A 27,373-nucleotide genomic window follows, 5' to 3' on the forward strand; every position below is an offset into this window, starting at 1 on the left:
CTGAAACTTTTGCTTCTCATTCTCTTGTGGACTTATATGCACACGCATTAATATATTTGGAGGAAATATGGCTGCAGTAGCAGAAAGAGGTTTGCATTACCAAACTGTTACACGATAGGAGAAGATCTGTAGATAGAAATGGTTGGTGCTGAGGCTCTGCTGACTACAGCGTACATGCTGCGAAGGTTCACTTCAGATTAACTCCAACTGTTCCTGTGGACCGAATACCCATTAGTGACTGGAAAAGATATTCCAGCAGAGTTTCATTCAAAAGGAATTCAAGTTATCTGTTCTGAGATCACCCCCTGATATTAACTAAAGCATAGGAAACAGATATGTTCAAAATCTTGCCCCTGATCCAGCCTAAAATGTTAAAGGCTACATAATCATTAGCTAACATCATAAAAGTCAGCAAGTTCATCTTCCTTTTTGAAAAAGTTATATTCAGGTAGGTTATTTATACATAGCCATGAAATGACTGTAGAAGGAAGAATGCACAAATAGCTCCTTTCAAATTTTGCTCTATTTTTTCCTTTCTTTTTTTTTTTTTTTTTTTTTCTTTGTCTGAGGTAATCTAGAGGTTCATTTTTCACTTCCTATCCCTAAAAGTGTTCAAGGCCAGTTTGGATGATGCTTTGAGCAACTGGGTCTAGTGGAAGGTGTCCCTGCCCATGGCCAGAGGGGTTGAAACTAGATGATCTTTAAAGTCCCTTCCAAACCAAACCATTGTATGATTCTATGATTATTGGAATGCATGATTTTTCAGTTTTGATTGTCTTCTTATATTCATTCATTGAACCCTGCTAAAAAAAAAAAAATTGAGTAGTGTTTGAAGGTTATGTTTGAGACTTGGAATTTTATAGTGTTCCAGGCAGGTTAAAAAAGTCAAGTAGAATATTATTTTGCAATACAGCAATTATGTTATTATTCCATTAGATTGAACAAACTGAGATACAATGTATAATAAATAGGAGATTCAGAAGAAATTAGAAGTCCCAAAGCAGTCATTCTGAGAAGAAATCCTGGCATGCCTTTGCAAAATACACCTGATTAACAAAAGCAGTGAGAGAGTCTAAATACTAGGCAATTTCTGTTTGAAAAGCTTTTGCATTTCTCAAAGTGATATATATTAACATTTGAGTATAAGAAACACATTAAATTGAGTGGGTTTTGAGAATCTATCCCTGAATAATGTATAAGTAGAGTGAGCAAGCCAAAAAGTTAGAAACCTGACCTGCAGAGAAATAAGTTTAAGAAGAATAGTAGTTCTGTGAAATCTTTGAAACTAAGAAAATTTTGTGTCTTACAGGACTGTGTATTGTGGGAGAGGTCCAATATATATGTGCTTATATATAAAAATAGAATACTAATAAGGCTTAAATTCATGTTGCAGTTGTTCACTCAGTGGAACAAAAAGCTTCTATTTAAAAAAAAAACCAACAACTTTTTTGAAAACATAAACTACCCATCTGACAGTTGTAGTTAAATACAAAGCATTTACCTGGAAAATCCTGCCAAGTACGCTCTGAGGACCCTGTTTTGCCACTACAGCCTGAATTCTACCTTGCAAATCCTGAGAACTGTGTGATCTCTGGGTCTATGGGAACCTGAATTTTAAGATTTCCCCATTGAAATGGAGCAAGTTCTGTTGAAAGTCTGCCTTGTGTCATTGTAATTGACACTATATCACAAAATGTTTTCTTCTTAATGATTGTCTTTCATGGAAAAATTCTGTCCTCTTCTATGACAGGTATGTCGTCTATGGCAGCAAAATTACTTGTGCTCCTCACTGGTGATTCATTTCTAGAAAAACTGTTGATTAAACTTGACAAATATCAATTTTGTCAATTAAACATATAATAGTTTTTCTTCTACCTCTTTATTCTATCATTTAACCATACATTGGGAGTAGTCCAACATCAACACAACTCATGATCTTGCCCAAAGATTTTTTTAATTAAATGTTTATGGGATGTTTCTTAGTGTCTCAAAGACAATAGGTTTTCTTCAAGTTACAACCTCTTCAAAATTGCTGTCTTTGAGCTCTTAACTGGCTCCAACTTTTCTGGTAGTGGATAGTACTTGCCAAAAGAAAAATACAGATATTTTCTTTTCTCCAGAGTTTCATATTGCTATATGCTGTAGAAAGCAAATTTTAATCTTATTGATATATGTTGCAAAAGAAAAATTCTCAGCTTCATGTTATGTCAGTATTTTATCATTGTGTATATAATAGGAAATAGAAAAAAAAGATCTTTACTTGCAAGCACAAGAATCAACATGTAAAGGTAATCATTTGCAAAAACTTTAGTTTGCACTGTGATCACAAGAGGTACCAATAAATTAATGACAGAAAGAGAGTAATGACTCTGAAGAGAGTAATGTTAAGCAGAGATTACTAACCTCCTCTCCACTGGGTAAAGGAGCAGTTTAACCTTAATTTCAGAGATTTTCTTCACTAGAAAAAGAGTTCTTTTCAGAAGCTGATCTTTTCAGGACATGTTCAAACTATAAGTTGCTATGATTCACCTGCTGAAATGTATGGTAGCTATTTATCCACTTGACTATTGAAGTTATACTAGTGTTTTTCCAACAGGAGAAAACAGGAAAACATCTTGGTTAAGATGGATCTCAGTCATAACAGGCTTTACCTTGGAAATATCATGTTATTAACAGCTAGAAAATAGACAGCTCCACTTCACTGGCATTTGCTCTTTCATTACTACCAATGTTTTCCTTTACTGTCCTTCCTGTGCAAGATATGTCTAAATTAGTGGGGCACAGACTTCAACAATCTACCATTTCTAATCAGGCTGGGTGATAATGACACTTGGTGCAAACTATTCTGGAATCCCTATGAGCATCCCTGTAGTAGAAATAGAAATAGTTTCTTTTTTTCTTTTCTTTCCATAGAATATTCTCATTTTCCTTTTTATTAATACAAATAATTGTTACTGTATGATCAGTTGCAAATATAGATGGCTGACTGAACACACAAAGAAAATGTGGCTATTAAATACCATTAAGCATACGAAACATTTTGTGTGTGGATACACATGTGCAGCTTTGGACTACAAGAAAAAATTCTCTAAAACTTTTGTCAACAAATTAGATTATATTATTGGGTAGTGCTTGTGTGACAGTACTATGATATGCATATGCTGCTTTACCTTTAATATTTTATCATTTTAAATTCAGATGATTTACTTGAAGGGCAATAAGTGATAAATTGGAAGTGTCAGAGAATGCATAAAATTCATAAAGCACGAAAATAATCAGATGTTGTATGGCACGATGATGATTACAGAAGATAATCGTTCTCAGCTTCATCGATCTCATACAACAGTCTTCTTTTAAAGGTCAGAAATAGATTGAGGCCTGCACTGAAAATGTATTATTCCATGGTCAAGCTGGCTGCTTGCCAACTGGGGATCTGAACTCAAGATGTATATGATCCATGACGTCTGGGGTTTAAATTGCTGGACACCATAAAAACATTAAGCAAATTAATGTTCACTGACTTTTCCATGAGCTCATTTAAAATATACCTGCATCAATCTATTTTTTTACAGAGAAAAAATGTTAAAACATTTAAATTCTATTTAGTTTGACAGAGTTTTATATACTTTTCCTCCTGTTTGGTAAGCCAAATGACGTAGTTTGAGTGTGTAAGATTTCCTGTATTTTTTTAAGCTCTTTATTCTAGATATACTTATGTTAGACATCTCAAACATTTTTTTTGGGGTATGTTCAAGTATCTTAATAATTTCACTTTTTACACCTTCACTTTCGAGCCAAAAAAATTGAGATTTACCAGTCCCCCTCTTGATCAATGTAAGTCATTAATTTACATGAAAGTTTACACTTTTCTTTAGCATTGTCACTTTGGACAGCTTTGTGACTCTGAAGGAATTGCATTTTTCTTTTTTTATTCTCCAAACACAATTTTCTTGGAAATATTGTTTTTGTTAAAATCTTCAAACTTAGTTGTATCAATAGGTTTTTCTGCAGATTTTTTTGAAATTGATGATTGGTTTTAATCTATATTTTCCAGGTTCCTTTTGTGTAGTCTGCTGTCAATACCACTTTGATGATACTAAATACAAGACATTATTTCATGTTTATGCAAGACCACCATTAGTTTTGTCTTGCACATAAAATGATAATGACTCTCCATTAAACTCTCTTCCATGCCAACAGAAATAAATAAGTAGCAGAACTTCTGCATTTTCTCCATAAATAAGCATTTTTTGTGATCTTTTTCCTTAATCTGAATTTAATAGTATTCTCATACAAAGTCGCCATTTAAACCTAAAGTGTAACCACCAGTTCTGGAAGAAGAGTAATACAAATTACTATTTGAATTGCATCAAATAAGACTTATTTACAAGGAGTTTATAAATCCTAAATTGACCTGAATTATTTCACTGTCTACATTGACAGCATGAATTCGGGCAGTAAATCTCAATTAGCTCCACTGAAGCTGGATGATTTAACTGAGATTAACATTTATTACATGTAAATCTATTCTACATCTAGTTTATTGTTTTAGTGCAAAACTAAACCTTTTGTCAACAAATAAAAACCTGTAAGAGCTTTAAAACGAAAGTTGGTCGAGCTTGTTTATCTAATATTGAACTGTTTTCATGACAAAGACCTATTTAGGGAAGATAATCTCTACGAGGAAAAAAAAAATCAAAACATCAACAATCACCAATCTTGCATTTGCATTGAAACCCTAGAGAATCTTGGAGACGATCCATGATGAAATTTTCCCTTACAGGGTGATAGGCTGTCTCAAATGAATGCAAGTATGTTTTCAATGAGATTCTGAAGTGTCAAGGTAAGTTACAGAAAGAATAAACAAAATGAACATTAACAACTTGTCAGTGCTCTATCCTACTTTTCTAGGCGTTCTAAAAAAAATAAAGGATAAAATTGTTGAAACACAGACTACAGTGTGTAATCTCTTGTTTAACTAGTGGTTGCAGGGATGATAATCTGAAAAAAAACAATGCTATTTTGTGCACTGATGTGTCTCACAAACTTTATGCAGTTCTTTGAGGTAATCAGTGAGTGTCTGAATCAGGAGAATATCCAGCTAATCTAAATCTACTTAGATTTTTCAAAAGTTCATTCTGCTACACTCTTTAGCAAAACATCTCAAAAAATCTAGTCCATCATGGCATAAGAGGGGAAAATTCTCATACGGATAAACAATAACTGCTGGAAAAAAAAGGTAAATAGATTTGAATTTTGAAGTAGATAGGTCAACACTGGAGACCCATATTAATATGAGATAGTGCTTATGCTGTTCTACCTAGTCATCTCAATACTCAAGCTTTTTATGAACAACTAGGGTATTTGTTTAGTAAAAAAGAAAGAGACAATTGCAAAGAGTTTCAGAAGGTCTTTGGTGTTGAATAACTGAGAATTAAAATGGCAGATGAAATAAAATACAGATAAATGTAAAATGACAGAACTGTGAAAATCTCAGTTCAGTAGAGCCAAATCAGAGATAAAGCTAAAAGAATGGTAGGCATTTTGAAAAAATAACAGAGAAAAAGACAGAACATACTCTTGTACAATGCATGTTGAATGTTCAGCAAAACCCTCACAGAGTGCACAATTAGCTTACAAGGTGTTAGAGATGATAGACATGTGACTCAGAAAGCAACAAACTGCTTTATGGAAGAAAAAAACAGAACTGGAGATATTGATGAGGAGAGACCTCTGGAGGGCATTTACTTAGGCCTCCCGTTCAAACCATGGACTATTGCTAAGTTTACATCAGTGATTGTCTGTCTAAGTCTTGAAAAGCTCCAACAATGGACATTTCACAAACTTTCCAGTTAAGCTCTTCTATTAGTGTACTACCCTCATACCTAGAAGTTTTTATGTTGTCGTTTTTGAACCTCCTAAACTACAATTTGTGGCTACCGCCCCTTGTTTTATTATCTGGCATTATCCAGAAAAGTTTATCTTCATCATCTTAGTAACTTTCCCATATCTAGTTGTAGGTTGTTACTAGATCTTCTTACTCACAGTCTGCACTCCCCCAGAATAAACAAGCCTTTTAACAGCTCCTTTAACTTCTCCTCATGGGTCATATGCTCTTGCCCTAACAGTCTTCATAATCTGCTATTGGACAAATCCAACATTGCTCTGAAAATGGTATACCAAACACTGAACAGAGTGTTCCAGTTATGGCCTCTTCAGTGCTGGTCAGAGGTAGAGAATAACTTCCCCCGACCTGCCAGCTATGCAGTTTTCTTTATTCAACATGAGAACATGCTTTTCACTAATTTTCAACTTGGTGCCCACCCAGCATGCTAGTCTTTTTCATCAGAGATGCCACCCAATCAGTCAGTTCCTGGCCTGGACCTACCTGTACCCCTCTAATCCCCACCATAAGGTTATTCTGCCCCAGATGTAAAACTGTAAGACTGGCAGCAGAGTTTTCAAAGTTCCCCTGGACTGAAGTTCTACCATTTGGCATATTAACTATTTCACCCAAATTTTTTATCAGCTGAAAATTTGTTGAGAGTGCTTTCTTCTTCATTGTCTAGGTGGATGATTAAAGTATTAAGCCATACTGGCCTCAGCAGCAACCCCTGGGTTAATCTGCTTGTTAGGTGCCCACTGCTGGGTGTCAAGGCATTGATTTGAGCCTGGATGTCCAGCCAGTTTTCATTCCATCTCATGGTTTGTTCTTTCAGTCCTTATCTCCTCAGCTTCCAAAAGGGAAGTGTTAAAGCTCTCCCTCAGCTACAGGAGAGTGTTAAAGGCATTCTTAATCATGGTATATTGCATCACCAGTCTTCATCATCACAAACTTTCGTGATCAGTGTGGTCATGAATGATTTGTTACTGGAAAATCTGTATTGACTGTTTCTGAGTATCTTATTGTCCTAATATGCCTGGAAATGGATTCAAAAAAACATGGTTGGGATCTTTCAAGGACTGAGATAACTAGACCATAGTTCCCCAAACATTCGTCCTTGCTCCTCTTAAAGAGACCATCTTCAGCCATCGTGGACCCTCCCCTAGTTGCATGATATTTCAGATGTCACAGTGGACTTGCTCTTTCAGCATGGTCAGGTGAAATACATCTGGCCCTATGAATCTGAACACACTTAGCTTTTGCACATAGTTTCTAATCTAGTCAATCACCCATGTTAATGCTGATATGGTTGCTTCTTACCCTAGTCTTCAGAGCTTGTCCCCTGTTATAATTTATATATGTATGCTCACATTATAAAGCCTTCTCACTTTTGGTTAAAACACTTTCTTTTTTTCTTTTTTTTTTTTTTAAAAAAAAAGAACTTTCTACCATTTAACAAGAAAATAGCCTTAAAAATAAGCCTTCAACAAAAACAGTCATATCTGTCAAACATACATTTTGTTAACATTGCCATTATCAGGCCACAAAAGCACTTCGCAATTGTAGCAGAGACTGTGAAGCTTTCAGAACTTTCATTCAGTGAATAGAAGCCAAAAGTTTACTGTGAAGAAAATACTGAGCAGGCAACTATCTTTGAAAGTAAAACTGCTAGGCACACAGAAGAAAGCACTATTTAAACAAGATTTTTAGACATGCACACACAAAAGAAAGAGTATTACTCTTCTCTCACAATGGAAATTCTGTTTCTAGCAGTCATGCTTGTATTAACTGGAGTTAGTGTGAAATTGCGAAATGTATTATTACAGTCTGGATGAAAAGCCACTCTCACAAATATCAGAAGGAAACTATGTAAGAGATTCTGTCAGTTCTTTGATGGATTGGGATAATAAAAAAATATAAAGGCCATGCTTGGCTGAATGAAGTACCTCCGTGTCATCTTTCTTCTCTATAATATTTGGGAGACTGTATTTCTGAGACTAACTGAGGGAGAGGAAGTCAGACAACACACATCCTGTAATACAAGAGATGTCTCTGCTCAGATGTGAGATACAGCCATTATGGAAAGTGTTCCAAGGATGCAATAAATACAACATTCTTCAGTTTAGGGGAGACAATTTGACAATTTCTTTGTAATTTAAGTCTCAGATGTCAGTCCGGGGCAGGCTGGGGAGAAGGGACAGGGGGGAAAGAGAAACAGAGAAAGACTTTATAGAATCATAGAATCATTTACATTGGAAAAGACCTTTAAGATCATTGAGTCCAATCATTAGCCTAGCACTGCCAAGTCCACCACTAAACCATGTCCCTAAGCACCACATCTACACGTCTTTTAAATATCTCCAGAGATGGGGACTCAACCACTTCCCTGGGCAACCTGTTCCAATCCTTGACACTGCTTTCAGTGAAGAAATTTTTCCTAATATCTAATCTAAACCTACTCTGGTGCAACTTAAGGCCATTTCCTCCCATCCTATCACTTGTTGCTAGGGAGAAGAGACCAACCCCCACTCACTACAACCTCCTTTCAGGTAGTTGTAGAGAGCAATAAGGTCTCCCCTCAGCCTCCTCTTCTCCAGGCTAAACAACCCCAGCTCCCTCAGCCGCTCCTCATAAGACTTGTGCTCTAGACCCTTCACCAGCTTCGATGCCCTTCTCTGGACACGCTCCAGTACCTCGGTGTCCTTCCTGTAGTGAGGAGCCCAAAATGAACACAGTAGTGGAGGTGCTACCTCACCAGTGCTGAGTACAGAGGGACAATCACCTCCCTGGTCCTGCTGGTCACACTATTCCTGATACAAGCCAGGATGCCATTGGCCTTTTTGGCCACCTGGGCACACTGCTGGCTCATATTCAGGTGGCTGTCAAGCAACACCCCCAGGTCCTTTTCAGCCAGGCAGCTCTCCAGCCACTCTTCCCCAAGCCTGTAGCGTTGCATGGGGTTGTTGTGACCCAAGTGCAGGACCCAGCACTTAGCCTTGTTGAATCTCATACAGTTGACCTCAGCCCATCAATCCAGCCTGTCCAGATCCCTCTGCTGGGCCTTCCTACCCTCCAGCAGATCAACACTCCCGCTTAACTTGGTGTCATCTGCAAACTTACTGAGGGTGCACTGGATCCCTCATCCAGTTTGTTAATAAAGATATTAAACAGAACTATCCCCAATACTGAGCCCTGGGGAACACCACTTGTGACCAGCCGCCAACTGGATTTAACTAACTCCATTCACCACAAAACTCTTTGGGCCTGGCCATCCAGCCAGTTCTTGACCCAGTGAAGAGTACATCCGTTCAAGCCATAAGCAGCCGGTTTCTCTGGGAAAATGCTGTAGGAGATGGTGTCAAAGGCCTTACTAAAGTCCAGGTAGACAACATGCACAGCCTTTCCCTCATCCACTAAGCAGGTCACCTTGTCATAGAAGGAGACCAGGTTAGTCAAGCAGGACCTTTCCTTCATAAACCCATTCTGACTGGGCCTCATCCCCCAGTTGTCCCGCACGTGCCACGTGATTGCACTGAAGATGATCTGCTCCATAATTTTCCCTGGCACCAAGGTCAGGCTGACAGGCCTGTAGTTCCCTGGATCCTCTTTCCAGCCCTTCTTGTAAATGGGCGTCACATTTGCTAACCTCCAGTTGACTGAGACCTCCCCGGTTAGGTAAGACTGCTGATAAAGGATTGAAAGTGGCTTGCTGAATCTGCCAGGTCCCTCATTACCCTTGGGTGGATCCATCTGGGCCCATAGATGTGTGTGTGTCTAAGTGGTGTAGCAGGTCGCTAACCTTGGATTATGAGGGCTTCATTCCGCTCTCCATCCTTGTCTTCCATCTCAGGAGGCTGGGTACCCCAAGAACAACTGGTCTGACTATTAAAGACTGAGGCAAAGAAGGCATTAAGTACCTCAGCCTTTTCCTCGTCCTTTGCCACTACGTTTCCCCCTGCATCCAATAAAGGACAGAGATAATACTGTTAGTGTCCTCTAAAGAGGAACTTCATTTACAGTAGTAATTATGGTAACTACTATTTTGACTTCTCTGTAAAATTGTAGTTACAGATTCATAATCATCAAAATGACTGGCATATTTTTCAACATAAGCAGATGTAAAATTTAAGATGGGTTTTCTAGTATAACTAGTTTTTCTGTCCTGTGGATTTCAGGCATTATATTGATTTTAGATTTGTTCTTATTTTTCTTGAGATTGTATAAGTCTAGTAACTACGGCCCACTTAGTGGATGAGGGGAAGGCTGTGGATGTTGTCTACCTGGACTTTAGTAAGGTCTTTGACACCGTCTCCCACAGCATTCTCCTGGAGAAGCTGGCTGCACACAGTTTGCATAAATGCACTCTGCACTGGGTTAAAAAGTGGCAGGATGGCTGAGCCCAGAGTGGTGGTTTACGCAGTCAAATCCAGTTGCCAGCTGGTCACGAGTGGTGTTCCCCAGGGCTCAGTGTTGGGGCCAGTCCTGTTCAATATCTTCATTGATGATCTGGATGAGGGGATTGTGTGCACCCTCAGTGTTTGCAGATGACACCAAGTTGGGTGGAAGTGTCGATCTGCTGGAGGGTAGGAGGGCCGTACAGAGAGACCTGGACAAGCTGGATCATTGGGCCGGGGCCAACTGCATGAGATTCAACAAGGCTCAGTGCCGGGTCCTGCACTTGCATCACAACAACCCCATGCAACGCTACAGGCTAGGGGAGGAGTGGCTGGAGAGCTGCCTGGTGGAAAAGGGCCTGGGGGTGTTGGTTGACAGCCGCCTGACCATGAGCCAGCAGTTTGCTCAGGTGGCCAAAAAGGCCAATGGCATCCTGGCTTGTATCAGGAATAGTGTGACCAGCAGGACCAGGGAGGTGATAGTGCCCCTGTACTCGGCGCTGGTGAGGCCGCACCTCGAGTACTGTGTTCAGTGTTAGGCCCCTCACTCCAAGAAGGACATTGAGGTGCTGGAGCGTGTCCAGAGAAGGGCATCGAAGCTGGTGAAGGGTCTAGAGCACAAGTCTTATGAGGAGCGGCTGAGGGAGCTGGGGTTGTTTAGCCTGGAGAAGAGGAGGCTGAGGGGAGACCTTATTGCTCTCTACAACTACCTGAAAGGAGGTTGTAGCGAGGTGGGGGTCGGTCTCTTCTCCCTAGCAACAAGTGATAGGATGAGAGGAAACGGCCTGAAGTTGTGCCAGGGGAAGTTTAGGTTGGATATTAGGAAAAACTTCTTCACCGAAGGGGTAGTCAGGCATTGGAACAGGTTGCCCAGGGAAGTGGTTGAGTCTCCATCCCTGAAGGTATTTAAAAGATGTGTAGATGTGGTGCTTACGACATGGTTTAGTGGTGGACTTGGCAGTGCTAGGCTAATGATTGGACTCAATGATCTTAAAGGTCTTTTCCAACCTTAACGATTCTATGATTCTATGAAGGTTCACTACTTTTCAAATTTATCAATTGATTTAATAGGTAATCAGCAAGGTGCATGATCATTTTTTTATCATATGTTCATACTTCTTACTCCTGTTTTCTTAGTGGATTACATTCACTGGAACAATTTATTTTATTCACATGTCAAGGTTTTGGGTGAAAAATGGAATTCAATTAAAATACAGAAAACAATTCTAAAAACAGCCTTATTATCTAGTATAACCTGATATAGAAGTGTTTGATTGATGTCACATTAAGGTAGATTTCTCTCTAAAATGTAGAGTCATGGTAAGCATTAGAGGCTGAACTGTCCATTAGTTATAGTTATAGCTTTTACTGCTTTTTTCACTGGTAAGCCATATTCAGAGTAGCAGAACATGCTCTTTCAACAAAAATCTGGGGTTAACCATCTATGCATCCAAATTCCCAAGTCTAAACTCAGAAATTGTTTTAACTTGTTATTATTTTAATTCTGTTACAGAAATCAAGCTTCCTTGCTGAAAGCCAAAAGACTTATCCGCATTGTCAGTTTCTTTGGATGTCTACTCCTCACTCAGTCAGATCTCTTTGCTCCATTCATGAAAAAAAACCCCAATAATTTATTAATCTATGGAATTTGGCTGGAGACAGGGTGTCCAGATTGCCTGCTCCATGTCCTGAATCACAGGCTGACGTAGAGTATTCAGAGTCCATCATGTTTGTGTAATCTCTTTCTGTGTTTTTGTTCTTGACACAGGATCTCAAGAGTCCTTCTCTAGAGGACCACTGCCTTCTTATCCCTGAGGTTTTGAGGCGAATTGGTGCTGCATGTCCTACACATCTCCTATACAGTTCCATTTAAATTCAGGGCTTAAACTTTCCTGAAAGTTTAATGACATCTTTCATTAGTCCTTTATTTTTGCTTCATCTTTCACTTGACAATAAATGGCGTAAATGTCAGTTCCATAGTAAAATGTAGAAATGTGATGTCAGCACATATTTCTTGAGAGTCTCACTGCTTGAGAAATGTGGTCACAATTTATGCCACTGAGGGCATCAGTCTTTCAAGTGAAGCTTTGCAAATGGCAAACCTGTGTTATATATGATCTTCAACAGCTAGCTGATTATGAGGATGATGAGAGATGTGAAGCTTAGTTGACAGTAACACTTGGGTAATTTTGCAGGGACATAATTTATTAAAGATGTAGTTCAGCAACTCCCTGATTCTTCTTCTGTCCCCAAATTATATTTGACGGAACGTTTACAGGACCGTCATGAAGATCACTAGGGATAGTTAATTGTCTGGGATGGTACAGAACTAGTTTGGAAACTTTAAAAAATAAATAATTCGTCTTTCTACTATGAATGAGAAGATTTGTTCATTTTTCTGTGCATGAAATGAAGGGGAACCCTTCTTTTATCTTAAGAATCTGAGCAGAAAGCAAAAAGCCTTCCTTTGGTTCAGCATTTCATCATCCTTCAGATCATATGGGTAGTTTTAAATATTACAATTTTGAATTTAAGAAAAAAAATATTTTTAACTTTAAAGGTTTAGGGCACTTTAATGATAACAGAATGCCATCAATTTTAAGTGCATAACTGGAGGGTTGCTAGATATATTAGATAATTTAGACGTGCACTGGAAAAAAATATTTGCCTTTTTTTAACTCTTTGGCTTCAGCTTCTTGGCTGAACATGATTTCCGAGTACTTTGAGCCATAGAGAATCTAAACAAAAAGATACTATATCACAAAAACCAAGTCACAGCTGAAAAATTGTTACTACACATGCAGACACATTTGCAGTAGTAGACTTTTAAAGATATGGCATGGTATATGTGTGGCATCCTAGGTTAGACTTTCTCCCTTTATGCTGAAAAAGTATTACTAAATGAACACTTCTTCCTAGAACACGACTGTTGTCACAGCACTACAGGTGACAGGATGAATGAAATGTTCCAAGAAAGTACATTTTAGTGTTAGAACACGGGAATGAAAGAAACCTAGATCTTTGCATGGGTGCAACGGAAAGTCAACAGAGGCTTGTGATAAGGCCAAAGCACACGTGCAAATAGCTTCTGCAAACTCACAGCTATGTGACTTTGTCTTATTAATAAACAAGGTACTGTCTTATACCTTTCCTGCTACTTTTGTTTTAATAAAATTATGAAACATTAATTTTATCACCTGCAGCCCTAGGCTACAGTATTTTAAAGACCTTAAAAGTGTTATGTGTAAAAAATACAACAAAATTCTCTGAGCATTGAGTGTCTAAATTCCTAGACTTCCTGAGAATCCTAGCCTCAGGTTAAAACACAAAAAACCCCAGAAACATGATCTCATTAAGCTCAAAACAGTAGCCAAAACCCTTAGTCATGCTAGCCCTGATGATTTCCACATTTGAGTCCCTTATGGTATGAAAATGATTCTTCTATGCATTGCAAGAAAATTACTGTCCCTTGTCCTATTGTCTTTTCAATAGCTAGCAAATCTATGTCCTCTGACAGCAGCCATTTTCTTGGCATCATATCTCTGAAAGCTGAAATCCTGAGTTGATAAATAGGATGTAGCGTTTTGCTAACCCTCTTTTCTTAAGTGTTGCATTAAATGTGATTAATGAAGACTGCAGCCTATTGCTTTCTTTCTTCTAATAGCTAGAGCTAATAGCAATTTCATGCCCTTTGTATTTTGACCTGAAGAGCATGCCACAAATAGAAAGACTTCAAGAAAGTAAGGTGATTTCCCCACTCCCCCTTAAGTAGAAGGAAAAATGTTATATTAGAGCTGAGAGCCCTGAAATTCTAATCTAAGGAACATGAACCCTTTCTCAATCTTACTAATAATATTAAGACCCGCCCCACATACATAATTTCATACAATAGGTAAATGTGAAAGAAAAGAACAGTGCATAAAGGACTGCAGAGTTCTATTCTGCACTGCTCAAGAAACTTTCATTGAAGGCACTAATTTTTATATTAGTTACTCTTAGACCATTATAAAAACTTTATGTTACTTTATGGTAAACCTTATGTAGTTAATCTGAAAAAAAAGAGTCAAATTTAATTAAGGATAATTAAACCATATCTTTTTGCTTTCAGAAACTAATTATCTTCTTAAAACTCTTGGTAGAAGAAGCATCATTATTGTTTTAGATTTAGAGTGTTTGGCAGTTGCCTAGGATAGGGTGGAGAGTCCATGGAAGAGAGAAAATGAAGACCACCCACTCTAAATGATGAAGTCGTGGGCAGTATAATGCTCTCCTCCGCAGTGGGGAGTTGAAAGAATTATTTGATTTGGATCAAATCAAACATTTGGATCAAAACTCGGATATAAATCTAATGATTTGTGGGTTTATGTGCTAACATATTTGATTGGCCTAGGCTTTGTTTGAATTATAAATCTACCACATTTCTACACATTTTTAATTTGATGAACTGAAGTGGGAACTGAAGTCTTGATCATTAGACTCAAGAATGTTGCTGTGAATATGATTAGTTCAATGAATCCATTACTGTTTAAATGTATAGGTATTTGTATATGGCATACATCAGTATACATACGTTCATCTGTCCTATAACTCTACAAATAGAACAATTTGGATTTTCTTGCAAATTGCTTACATACAAATCCCAGCAGACAAGCCTGACAGACCTCTTCATTATATTAAACAAGTGAGTATGTAAAATAATTAACTTACCGTAAAAACATTATTAAAATTTCATTTTAGAATTCAAGCTTTCTGTTTAATAGCATATTAAAAGTGATCATGTTGAGGATGACAAATAATCAGGAAAAATTAGACAAACTCATCCACAGAAAGTAAAATTACATCTCCTTCCAAGCTGGCAATCCTGGGTTTATCAAGCAGCAATTGTTCCATAAGAATCATGTGAACAACAGTGTTAATATACTCAACAAATTATAAATGATATCAACAACAAAATTAAACCTACTGAAAGAAAGAAACTGTAACTTACATCTTCACTATATGTAAAATATTCGTATGCTATTACATTTCAACAAAGTATATAAACTCTCACTTTAAAGATGGAAGATATTATATACAGCTTGTGGCGATAGTTCAAGGCTTGTTTCAAAAAGATGCTACTAAAATCATGCTAATCTTTCATTTGCCAGAATGCCTAATTTATTTTTTCATTAATTTTGTATCATAGCTTTCTAATAAAACTGTCACGATGTTTGTGAAATTTACAATCAAATATATGCAAATAGGAACAGATACTGCAAACTGACTTTGACAATTTTAAGGTTTACGTTCACAGAGTAATTATTTCAGCGTAACCAGCATGGATTTCACTCTCCGATTTATTGTGCACAAATTGTTCTGTGTAGGGAGGAAGCCTGTTATCTTTTGCAATTTAATTAACAGACCACAGAAGAATTTTTGATGGAGAAGTGTATGTTATATATACACTCAAAGTATAGTTCTCTATCTGTATTTATGGTACTGCATCTCAGTCTTTGTAATCATTCAATTTTGTTGGTATGCTTCCGTAAGTCACAATACCGTATGCATATCAATTATTTACAAATTATATAAAGCATCATCTGTGTTTGCACACTGGCAACGAATTCCATCATAAACAAAAGAACATTGAAAAGGATTAGGTTTTTGCTTAGAGAGAAGGGGATGCTGAGTGTTTTGCAAGAAGCAATTACCAGGAAGCCCCAAGGCACCTCCTCACCTTTCTCCTCTACTCCCACACACTCGGGGAGAGCAGGTGGTAAATTTTATTTTCTAGACTTTTACCAGCTTCAGCTGATCCATTATCAGGACCTGAACACCCAGACATACCAAGCAGTTCAAAGGGAAAGTCAAAGCAAGCTGCTTCATCTTAGTGAAGCTCTTAAAAGTCCCGGCTACCAGGCTGAAGTCTCTCTCATTGCTGCTTTCAAGATCAACTGAGACCATAACTGTGAACTCTTAATTACTCTGCAGCCTAGGTTTAAGCAGTGATGAGCTGTTATTTAATCTGTTGTCAGCTTTAACTAATCTCAGGTGTGAAAAAGGAAAAAAGTGCTCTGCTCTTTGCACCAGGGTCATCAGACCATGGTGGCAGCTGCTGACTTGCTGACAGTGCTCTGGCAAAGGCATGAATGACATGATCTCTAACTGATGGCACTTCAGCATAACCCTGATGTCTCCATGCCCAGGTGCATAGGCAAGAGCATGGACATCATAAATAGATTGATACACCACCTCACTCTGTCACCCTTCTTCTGTGGCATCACCTTGGTTTTCTTTCCAGGGCATTATTTTGTGGTTTTGATTTTTTGGTTTTTTGTTTGTTTGTTTGTTTTGTTTTGTTTTGTTTTTTTCATTTTGATGTACTGTGATAAAAAATATTTGAAATATAATTTCTCTTTTCTAATAATTCCTGCAGATAGCTATAACTATATTAATATATAATATTAATATAATTAATATAATAATTAATATATGATATCAATATAGTATATTAAGGACATGGGGATAACAGTTTGTTGATAACAGAGATGATAAAAATTTCTTGGTGTCTTCATGAAAAAAAAAAAAATCATACTTTCCTTAGCTCTGGGGGGGGGTTCTTTCATATCTTTATTTCCAAACCATCTCTTCTTGTAACACAGACTGCAAGCAGACATGGTGTCAATACACAGTTAACAGGGGGAAGACATGGGAAGGTTAACTAGCTGTCCAGCTTTGACTATCAGTATAAAAGAGAAAGTTAGCTATTAGTGCAATGTATTAGACAAAGCAGATTCCTCTTCTGGTATATGACTATCACTAGATTAGTTTTCATACTTTTAAAATCATAGCTTAGATTTCAAGGCTTTCCTTGATTTCTTAAACAGTTCATTCTCGTATCAGCAGTGACGTGTTTGGCAAGTAAGTATGTAGTAAGAGCTGTGGTGTTAGTACAGGGTGACCCATTATTTTATTGCTTAGTACTGGAAATATCCTGAGGAATTCACTACTTCAATAACATTTAAAACTTCTCTATAGTTCAGATTGTTGTCATCATATCCATCCTTTTACCAGCTTTGGGTTACCAGTTTACAGGTTTGAGCCCTTATTTTCAATGTACCTCGGCATGCAGGACAATTTTTTCCCCAGGAGTAAATATTGATATTGTAGTAGTGGAAAAACTCCAGACAAAGTATATAAAATTTAAGTGCATTTTTTTTCTCTCAAATGAAAAAAGAATTTTAGAAAATATTTTTCCTTTAACTGGGCTTGCACAGAGCATATGTAGCCCAGAAGCACAGGAAGAAAATTAGACCAGGCTCTCAGAAAAAGAGTCATATTGCTAATGCTGAATATTATGAGAATTACCTGCCAAGGATTGTCATAGATTTTACTGAGCTGCACTGTTCAAAGTCAAGACTGAACATTACCAGAAGATGTGCTGCAGTTCAAACAAAATATTTCAGACATCTATGATATAGCTTAGGTAACAGATTGGACAAGATATTCCTAATGCTCTCGCCTGGCCCTGAAAGCTGTGAATAAGAGCTAAATGGTCTTACAGACTGAGATAAGATCACCTCATTGTGCATCTGGGATGCACAACCTTGATAGGGACACAGAGGAAAAAAATATTAAAGACTTTGCTGCTTTAAGATCTGTAAATGTAATGTTGTTTCAGGCATTTTTGGTAGTTAAGAAATAGTTTCTTTTCATTATCCTTCTCTTAAGCCTTTTTCATTTGCTTGCTTCACGGAAATTTCTCCTGAGCAGGTGACTAAAAAACCAGAGATTGCATAGCTAGTTGGATCCTGAGTGTCTTTCCAAAAAGATTATGAATTGTGATGGGTTAAAATGTATAGGTACAACAAGGATAATGTTTGCATAGAATTTATGGAGAATTTGACAAGTCTTTTAAACTTAAAACTGCCCATTAACAGTATAAATTACAAAACCTTTGTCACAGCAACTCTACGGACACAGGGATCTAGTTTGATTACTTGTTCAGTCGTGTTCCAAACTTTTAAAACTGCTGGTCAGAAAAAAACCGGTGGTAGCCATTTTAAAGCACGAACTGAACAAAAAGGAAAATCTTGCACCTTTTTGAGTCAAAGGAAATACAGTTCTCCTACCTATGTAACTTCTCTGTTAGTTTCCTTTGTCTGGAAATCTCATTACTCAGTCTGGAACCTATTACAAGTCATCATCATAAATGTTTTCAATTAAAACCAGAAGAAAAATGCCCTTTAATGATACGAGACTTCTTTGAGTAGAGCTTGGATCCTTCATCATTTATGATATGGAATTCATTTTTTTTTTTCTGTAGAACTTGATAATCAGAGGTATGCATTATTGTTAAAAACATGTTTTCATTTTAAAACAAAATAGTCATTTCTAGGAGAATAACAAAAAATTGTTCATTGCTGATTCAAGTGATAAACTTAGGTGCACAAAGATATGTAATGGCAATTACGGTGGAACATAATATATTATTTAAGCTACAGTGACAACACACTGAAAATTTTATTCTAAAGTTACAAATATTCTATGTATTCTTCATTACTTCATTGCTTCTGCACAAAAGTTTTACACATAAAGAATTTAAAGATACCATTTGCACTCATGGTTTAGTTTATTTTATATTTTACATAGAGGAAATGTGCCAGTTCATTTTTAATTCTTCAGTCTTAGCACAGATTTTAGTGGTGCTTCACACTACTCCATAAAACAATGCAGTCATTTCACTGTGGTTCACTGGATCAACCTATAAATATTGCAGTAGCTGCAAAAAAATAGAATAATTATAGAGACCAATTTACAGAAAAGACATTCTAAATAGTTCTCTGCTGCCACTATGTGAACTAAGCAGCAGCCAATCTTTTTGATATGCGCTGCTGGCATTTGAAAAAAGAGATGAAAATGAATGAATTGGGTCAACAGCAGCAGGGCTTGCAGTGGAGGAGGGGACCAGAGAACCCTCTGTGTACATACATATTTCCATGGCAGGTTCCAGTTGCAACCAGCTTATGTCAAGAATTGAAGTTTGTTTGAGCTTTTTCAACTTTTCTGATGGTTTCCAAAATTGCTTTTCTTCCTCTTTTAAATTTAAAATCAGGTTTCATGTTATTGTAACATAAGTGTCTGAATTTTGCTGTACGCCTACATTCATGTTCAACTAGTCTTTGCGGAATCATACATAGGATATCAATATTACATCATAGCTATGAGTGAGATCTATGATACTAAAATAAATGTATGTTTGAGAGCCATTTATCTTTGTCAGTATTTTAACGATGCTTAACATTTTCTCAGAACAAGTAAGAGAAAACAAAAGGAGTTTCTGAGCACTTGAATGAAGCCTGAAATAGCTTTATCCCATAGGGTACTTTTAATTTTTAGGACAATATTAATAGCACTGTATTAATACTAATATGACTATATATGAATTTCTCAAGGGTACAGTGGAGCCTTATGTTCCATGTTACAACAAAAGCTTTAGTTTATAATTCAGATTAAACCAAACTCCCTAACTACGTGTATTGCAAACAGACAAATTCTACAGTAAATAGTATTTTACTCCAAAAATAGTTCTATTAACCCAGGATAACCAAGGACTGATGTATCATTCAGCATGTTTGAGTGCTGTAGGACTCAGCCCTTAGTTGCAGAAGAACATGCAAAAAAATTCCTGATGTAAGATATTTAACAGTGGCACAAGAAAGATAAAGTTGAGAAGAGAATTTTTACTTGTTGATTGCCCATTTTTCATGTAGTAAATAAGTCATTCCTCATTTACCTTTAAGTAGTGCTAACAATTCTTCTGACCTCTGTTATGTTCCACTTTAGTCAATTATTATATAAGCTAAATTGCCTTGTTATCCTTCTGGTACTGCAGGTGTGCACAATACAGTGTATACTTCTGTTTCTAAGGAAGCTGGGATCTTAATTTCTGTTTGCTTTTGAGACTGATCACTTGTAATCATAATTCTTACTCTTCCTTAGCTATTCCTTTTTTCTTCTTCTTTTTTTTTTTTTTTTCTTTTTTTTAAAGATGGTTTGAAAACTAAAGATGGTTTGAAAAAAACCTTTGGAAGTGCCATGAATGTCATGAAACATATTTGTGTTTGAGATTTATACTGTGCATGTGTGTCTGTCTGTGTGTGTGTGGTTTCTCTGACTTTTATACGTGCATGTTAAACTTAATCTGGCATTTTATGATTCTTTTTATTCTTAAATTTAATTTTTTTATCCATAATTTTTGCTATCTTGATTAAATTATCCTGACAAAATTTCACATTCCTAATCATCCTATTACTATTTACCCTTTTTCTAAGCAACAGCTTTCTTCAAAATGCTCTACGATTAATACACTAGAATTATTACTTACTACATTGTCAGTTGTTGGTGAGACGAATTGCATGTTGTATTTTTTATCTTGGATGTTGGATTCTGAAAAGTAGTTGGCATTTATTCATAATATGAAAGGTGAATTTTTATGTCTAACAGACAAGGAAATATTACAGAGATAAGATGACTATAGGAACTATGAAGTGCACGTATGGAAAGAGAATGAGTAAGAGAAGGGTATGATTGTATGAGCCTTGACAGGGAGAGGTAAGAACATAATAGTTGATCAAAAACAGGATTAAAGAGGGTTTCAAATCTATACACAGTTACAAGAGTCGCTGAAGGTTGTAGCAGTTATTATTCAATATTTGCATTCTGGGCTGTCAGAAGGATATCTAGGGAGAAAACGGCAGAACAGGAAAGCTAGTCGGTATGGTGAGTTTGGGTATACACATGAGAAAGAGTTAGAGATAACATTTTATAAATAGAAATATAGTTCTGAAATTTCGAAGCACAATTTTTTAGGAGGTTAATACAATTAAAACTCCAAATAACTTTGACAAACAAATGCTTTTGATGCATAATAGTCTTTGCAAGTGGTTCTCATTTCTCTACAAGGAACAAAATACCATAATACTCAGTGTGGGATGCATAGTGATTTTTATATTTCATATTTCCAATGCAGAATATTAATCTGGATGAATCACTCCATCAGATTTTTGTATTGATGTTCTTGTTGGACACAACTTGAGGATCACTACTCCTCACCAATCTGGCCAGCCGGTTGAGGAAATACTTCTCAAGAAATGAGCATAGGCAACTCACAGGGTAGACAAATAAACAAAATTATGATCAAGTGAGATTTAATAGAATCTTATGTGTCACTGAAGGGCGATCCAAGATCTGGTGTTGTTTCTTGGTTCAAGGTGCACGTCCTTGATGATGTTAGGTGACGGCTTTATTTCCCATTTTTTTCTCCCCTCTGCTCCCCTACCTTATCATTCGTTCTGTATAAATCCATAATTAATTTATTCTGTCCAGTCACAGTCATGACAGACAGTTGATTCTCATTTTGTCATCATCTCTTGTATTTGTTGCACACTTTAGAACTTCTCAAATTCTCATGAGATTATATTAACACTAGTTTAAGCTCAGAACAAGCAATACTGTCTTTGTTCCCAGGTCAGCTTTTCATCAGTTCCTTTCTCACCAATTTTTTGTCCAAGTGGTCATTATTCATGTGGCTTCTGATATTATCTATGCAAAAATGCCTATCACAAACTCTGTAAATTGTGTTTCTAAATCACGTGCTGCAAAATGTCTAGTAGTCTCCACCTGCATGGTTATGTCTAGAAAAAACAAATATTCCAGATGCAGAGAAATATCAGTTGTAAACAGTGACAAAAAAGAGAAAGATACCTTAGTAATATAGTTTTGGAAATAATCAGTTTAGGATTTTTCTAGAGGAGAAAATCTAACATTGTACAGACAAGAATGAAGTCTCAATAGCTAACAGCTCACTACTTTTTTTAACTATATCATTGTAGACCGACAAAACTCATTATTCTACAACCCTTAGACTCTTCCCTAGCCTGTGTGCTTAAGCCAGCTGAAATTTATATTATCTTTGTCTTTGAAATCAGCTATTTACTGCAGCAACTGTGTTTATAAAAAGGATTAGGTAGTTCATTGCACTCAACTGCTTTTCACGTTGAATTCAATTTAGGCTTTCAGATATACAGAGTTTACTGATGATTTCACTAGAAGTTGAGCATATTTACAAAGCCAAACTCAAAAATAACAAGTTTGTACAAATGTAAGCAAGTTTATAGACATACATATGCTTAGATATATTTGTTTCTTTTTCAGGCAAACCTTTTCTAAGCTGTTCAGAAAAAGATTATATAAACGCAGAGGTAAAGAGTTATTATAAAAAATTAAGTAAATCAAAATCACATTTGACTACTTAAATTCATTGTGATAGACATGTACTAAGAAGTATTAAAAAAAACCCAAACAAAACAAGACACCTCCCCCAAATGAACAAATAGGCAAATAAACAAACAAACAAAAAATAAAAACCCAGGCAATTTAGTTGCACCTGGAATTTCTTCGATCTTATTCTGGTAGCAGTTCTTGGGACAATTAGTAGAAAACAGCTTGAGCCAAAGTATAGTATATTTGTATTAATTAAATTACCACAGTTTGTTCTAGATCAGCACGTGCAACTTATGAAAGAGATAAAGCCTTGATGAACATGACACAGTTACACCATGCTGATAATATCTGTTTGTTGAGTTCTGCTAAATTGTTGTCCTTATGACTATCATTTTAATTTAAAAGTATACAAGTGAATTGGAATGAGTTTTGACATGATAAAGGCAACAGATGTGCTTGGAAAACCAAAGGGCTCATTTACCGTCTGTCAGGTTTTGGGATTGCTGGCAGAGGGCAAGGATTTTTTTTTTTTTTTTTTTTTTTATTTATGGGAAATGGCAGCTCCGCCGACCAAGATGATAGTGAACTTATTGTTATCAAGTGGATTGGCAGCACAACAAAAAAAATCGATACACACAGTGCAACCTGAAAATACTTTTCACAGTTAGAGATGTTGAGGTCGCTTGGTCATCCCAACTAAACTATGTTTTCGTATTTAGTATTTTAGTATTAGAGGCATCATAAACCAGCCATGGAAATTGTCATGTGATAACCTTCAATGTTTTTTGACAGTAGTGTGTAGTGGGCAAATGAGGAAAGGACAGATGAGGAAAGGAGCTGTAACTCTTAAATGCTCTGTCAAGCTGGTAGGCAACTGAATGTCTGCATGCAGTTATAAAAGCGTGACTTTGCACAAAGTTTTCTGTATGCAGATGGAGAAGGCTAGTTTGCTGCTTCCCGCACCTCCTCCCTTGACCTCTTACTAACTTATCATTTTTCTTTTTCACAGGACCTTTTGTACTTATTGAGTCATATTTTATCTTTTTCTCCTTTTTTGCTCTGCCTTTGACGATAAGTGTCTTTGTGTTTTCAAATATGACAAAGTAATTCAATTACAACAGGTCCTATTAAGTAATGATAACAACTGGTGTGTGGAGGAAAGGGTATTTTTTGTGTCAATAGCTACAAATTTGGAATAAGTGACTTCAGTTCTCTCCTTGGACACAGGTTTCACATATGTTGTTAGTCAAGTCACCCGTGACGACATTTCATAAGCACCTGGGCAACCTAGGCCTAGTAATCCATTTTCAGAAGTCACGTAGATAATCAAACAACTTTCAAAGGGGAATAACCTATTTTTCAGAATGGTACTCGGTGGACTATAGAGTAGCTGTAGCTAAAATTCACATTACTAGCTGACTGACAAAAAAAACCCACAACGAACAACAGTAAAACTCTGGGAGCTTAGACATCCTTTTGAAAATGGACTTTGGAATCCTTTATCACATAACCCTGCCTGATTATTTTTTTTTAATCTAAATTTCTGAATCTCTGTTATCACCATATTTACAGAGAGAGAACGATACCCCCCAAATCTGTGAGTTAGGATATATTCATTAGCGGCTGTGAGGCTATCACAAATGTTGATGAGGAAGATTTCAAATGGATAAATATTCAGTGACTACATGTCTTTCTTCTACCCCTAGCACAAAGATATTTTTTGGTTAGCATTAAAAGAAAATTTTACCCATTTGCCTTGGAAACTTGTAGTCCTAGAAGGATGCCACTTCTTGGAAGCCAAATGGTTAAACCTCAACAAAGCAATGTCCCTAAGGATTCACATTAAGAGTGTTTTATCAATTTGTTTTATGCATAAGAATGTAGATTAAAACCAAATACAACCAACTAAATAGCATGTGATTATTCTGTTATTCTGGTGTAATGTTACAGAAGTGGAATTCATACTCAGATCTAAAGCACTTGAGTTTCTTCCTGCTGAAGTTGTGCTCCAGCAACTGCTTCTTAGCCACCCCCTTGCAGTACTCTCCTCTGCTTTATAGCATGCTATCTAGATGTATGGTATTTTGAAAGGACATTGTTCAGAACAGCACGCCTGTATTGCACCCTCTCCCCATCATAAACATGTTGCAATTCAAATAATCTAACCAGAAAATTCAATGTCTCACTGCTCTTGGTGTAATTTACAGCTTTTTGATAAGAACAGTGCTTTTACTTTAATCTGTTGTCTTCACTGGAGATCAAACCTTTTCCTCTAAAATGTAACTTCCTCCACAGTGCATTTATGTATTTTTTTCCATGTTTCAGTCTCAGGTTATAGGCCTGAGATTAATGTTTTTAACTATGCTGCGAATGCTGGGTAATAGGATATTACTGAGCCAAAGCTTTTATTTGCATTAATAAGATATTGTGCATGGTCTCTAGTAAAAGGTAGATATCTCATCTCTAGCTACTAGATCTGATTTCTTGTATACTCTTTAACATATGGACATATATGTTAAAGAATGTACTAGCAGTTCCACAAAGTGTTAAAGTCAGCATTGCAGAAGGGAGAGGGCCAATCTAATTTCACTTACAAATTCAATTGCATGGGAGCGGGTAGATTTAGACAGTACATATAACTTGAGAAGTAGTGTGTAGGTCTGGGGAGGAGGTTTCTCCAGCAACCACATATTAGCTTTCCTTCTTTAAGTACCATGTGTTTCCATATCTCAAAGAAAAAAAAAAAAAAAAAAAAGGGCAAAACAGTGAAAAAAGTGCTTCTAATTATTGTGTAACTCGTAACATAACATCATGGTTTAACCCCAGCCAGCAGCTAAGCACCACGCAGCCGCTCGCTCACTCCTCCTAGGTGGGATGGGAGAGAGAATCAGAAGGGTAAAAGTGAGAAAATTCATGGGTTGAGATAAAGACAGGTTAAAAGGTAAAGCAAAAGCCGTGTGCACGCAAGCAAAGCAAAGCAAGGAATTCATTCACTACTTCCCATCGGCAGGCAGGTGTTCAGCCATCCCCAGGAAAGCAGGGCTCCATCACGCGTAACGGTTACTTGGGACGACAAACGCCATCACGCCGAACGTCCCCCCCTTCCTTCTTCTTCCCCCAGCTTTATATACTGAGCGTGACGTCATATGGTATAGAATAGCCCTTTGGCCAGCCTGGGCCAGCTGTCCTGGCTGTGCCCACTTCCAGTTTCTTGTGCACCTGGCAGAGCATGGGAAGCTGAAAAGTCCTTAACTAGCGTAAACTCTACTCAGCAAGAACCAAAACATCAGTGTGTTATCAACATTATTCTCATCCTAAATCCAAACCAGAGCACTCTACCAGCTACTAAGAAGAAAATTAACTCTATCCCAGCTGAAACCAGGACGCATAATAAAAGTCTTTTTCATTTATCTTCATAGTAGAGGAATGTAGCTAATATGCTGTGTTTTTCTGGACTTAGTTATCACTCTCTGGGTATGTGTGTTATGATGAATATTATAAAGATTTTATCCCCAGTCCTGACATTTGTCCATATTTACTTTATTACTTAAGGGTCTCTATGTGTCTATGTAACAGTTCTATATTTTTTTCCTTTTTTGACCACTGAGCAGTGCTCTTCTATTTTTTCTCCACTTTTCCACACATATGCCATGACACTGAGATGATAAGAAGCTTTGCTTAATTATTATCAGGAATTGTCAAGAAATAAATATTATTAGATACTCCTTTCTTAACATTTTATTTTGCAAGTTTCTCAAGTTTTTGCCTCTCAACATTTTTCTTGCTCTAGCCTGCTGTTAAATATGCATTATGGAATTCCATTTCTTCTAGTATTCATTACCAAGTTTCATGATTTTAAGAATTTCAAACACAGTTTTGGTTTTGTTACTGTTTTTATCCTTCTGCCAAGCATCTTCCTTTAACATTACCTGTCCCTAGTAGGTACATAAGGTAATCTATTAGCACATGTTGTCCAGCCTTGCAGAGTATGGTGTCATAGTGTGAGCTAAGTTTTCCTTTTGTTCTGTCTCCTGTATATGCAGGTTACTTCTGTATTTGTTACTTGTGAAATATCAGTATCAGTATCAATATCAATACCAATGTAAATCAATATCATGCATTTTTCTTTACCGTTGTATGTCTCATGACTATCCTTATCCTTGTATTCTCTTGTGAGAAAAAAGAATACTGGGGCAGAACTGCTGAATTTGTCTTTAAAAATAATTCTCTCTTGGCACTTACAATCATAGAATCATAGAATCAATCATAGAATCATAGAATCATAGAACAGTTTGGGTTGGAAGAGACCTTTAAAGGTCCAATTGCCCTGCAATGAGCAGGGACATCTTCAACTAGATCAGGTTGCTCAGAATCCCATCACACCTGACCTTGAATGTTTCCAGGGATGGGGCATCTACCACCTCTCTGGAAAACCTGTTCCAGTGTTTCAACACCCTTATTGTAAAAAATTTCTTCCTTATATCTAGCCTGAATCTACCCTCTTTTAGTTTAAAACCATTGCCCCTTGCCCTACTGCAACAGTCCCTGCTAAAAAGTCTGTCCCGGTCTTTCTTATAAGCCCCTTTTGAGTATTGAAAGGCTGCAACACGGTATTCCCAGAGCTTTGTCTTCTCTAGGCTAATCAACCCCAACTTTCTTAGCCTTTCTTCATTGAGAGGTATTCCATCCCTCTGATCATTTTTGTGGCCTCCTCTGGACCCACTGCAACAGGTCCATGTCTTTCCTGAACTGACAACTCCAGAGCTGGATGCAGTACTGCAGGTGGGGTGTCACCAGAGCAGAGTGGAGGGGCAGAATCACCTCCCTGTGC

This window comes from Platalea leucorodia (assembly GCF_965183815.1).
Source record: "Platalea leucorodia genome assembly, chromosome: Z".
Lineage (NCBI taxonomy): Eukaryota > Metazoa > Chordata > Aves > Pelecaniformes > Threskiornithidae > Platalea > Platalea leucorodia.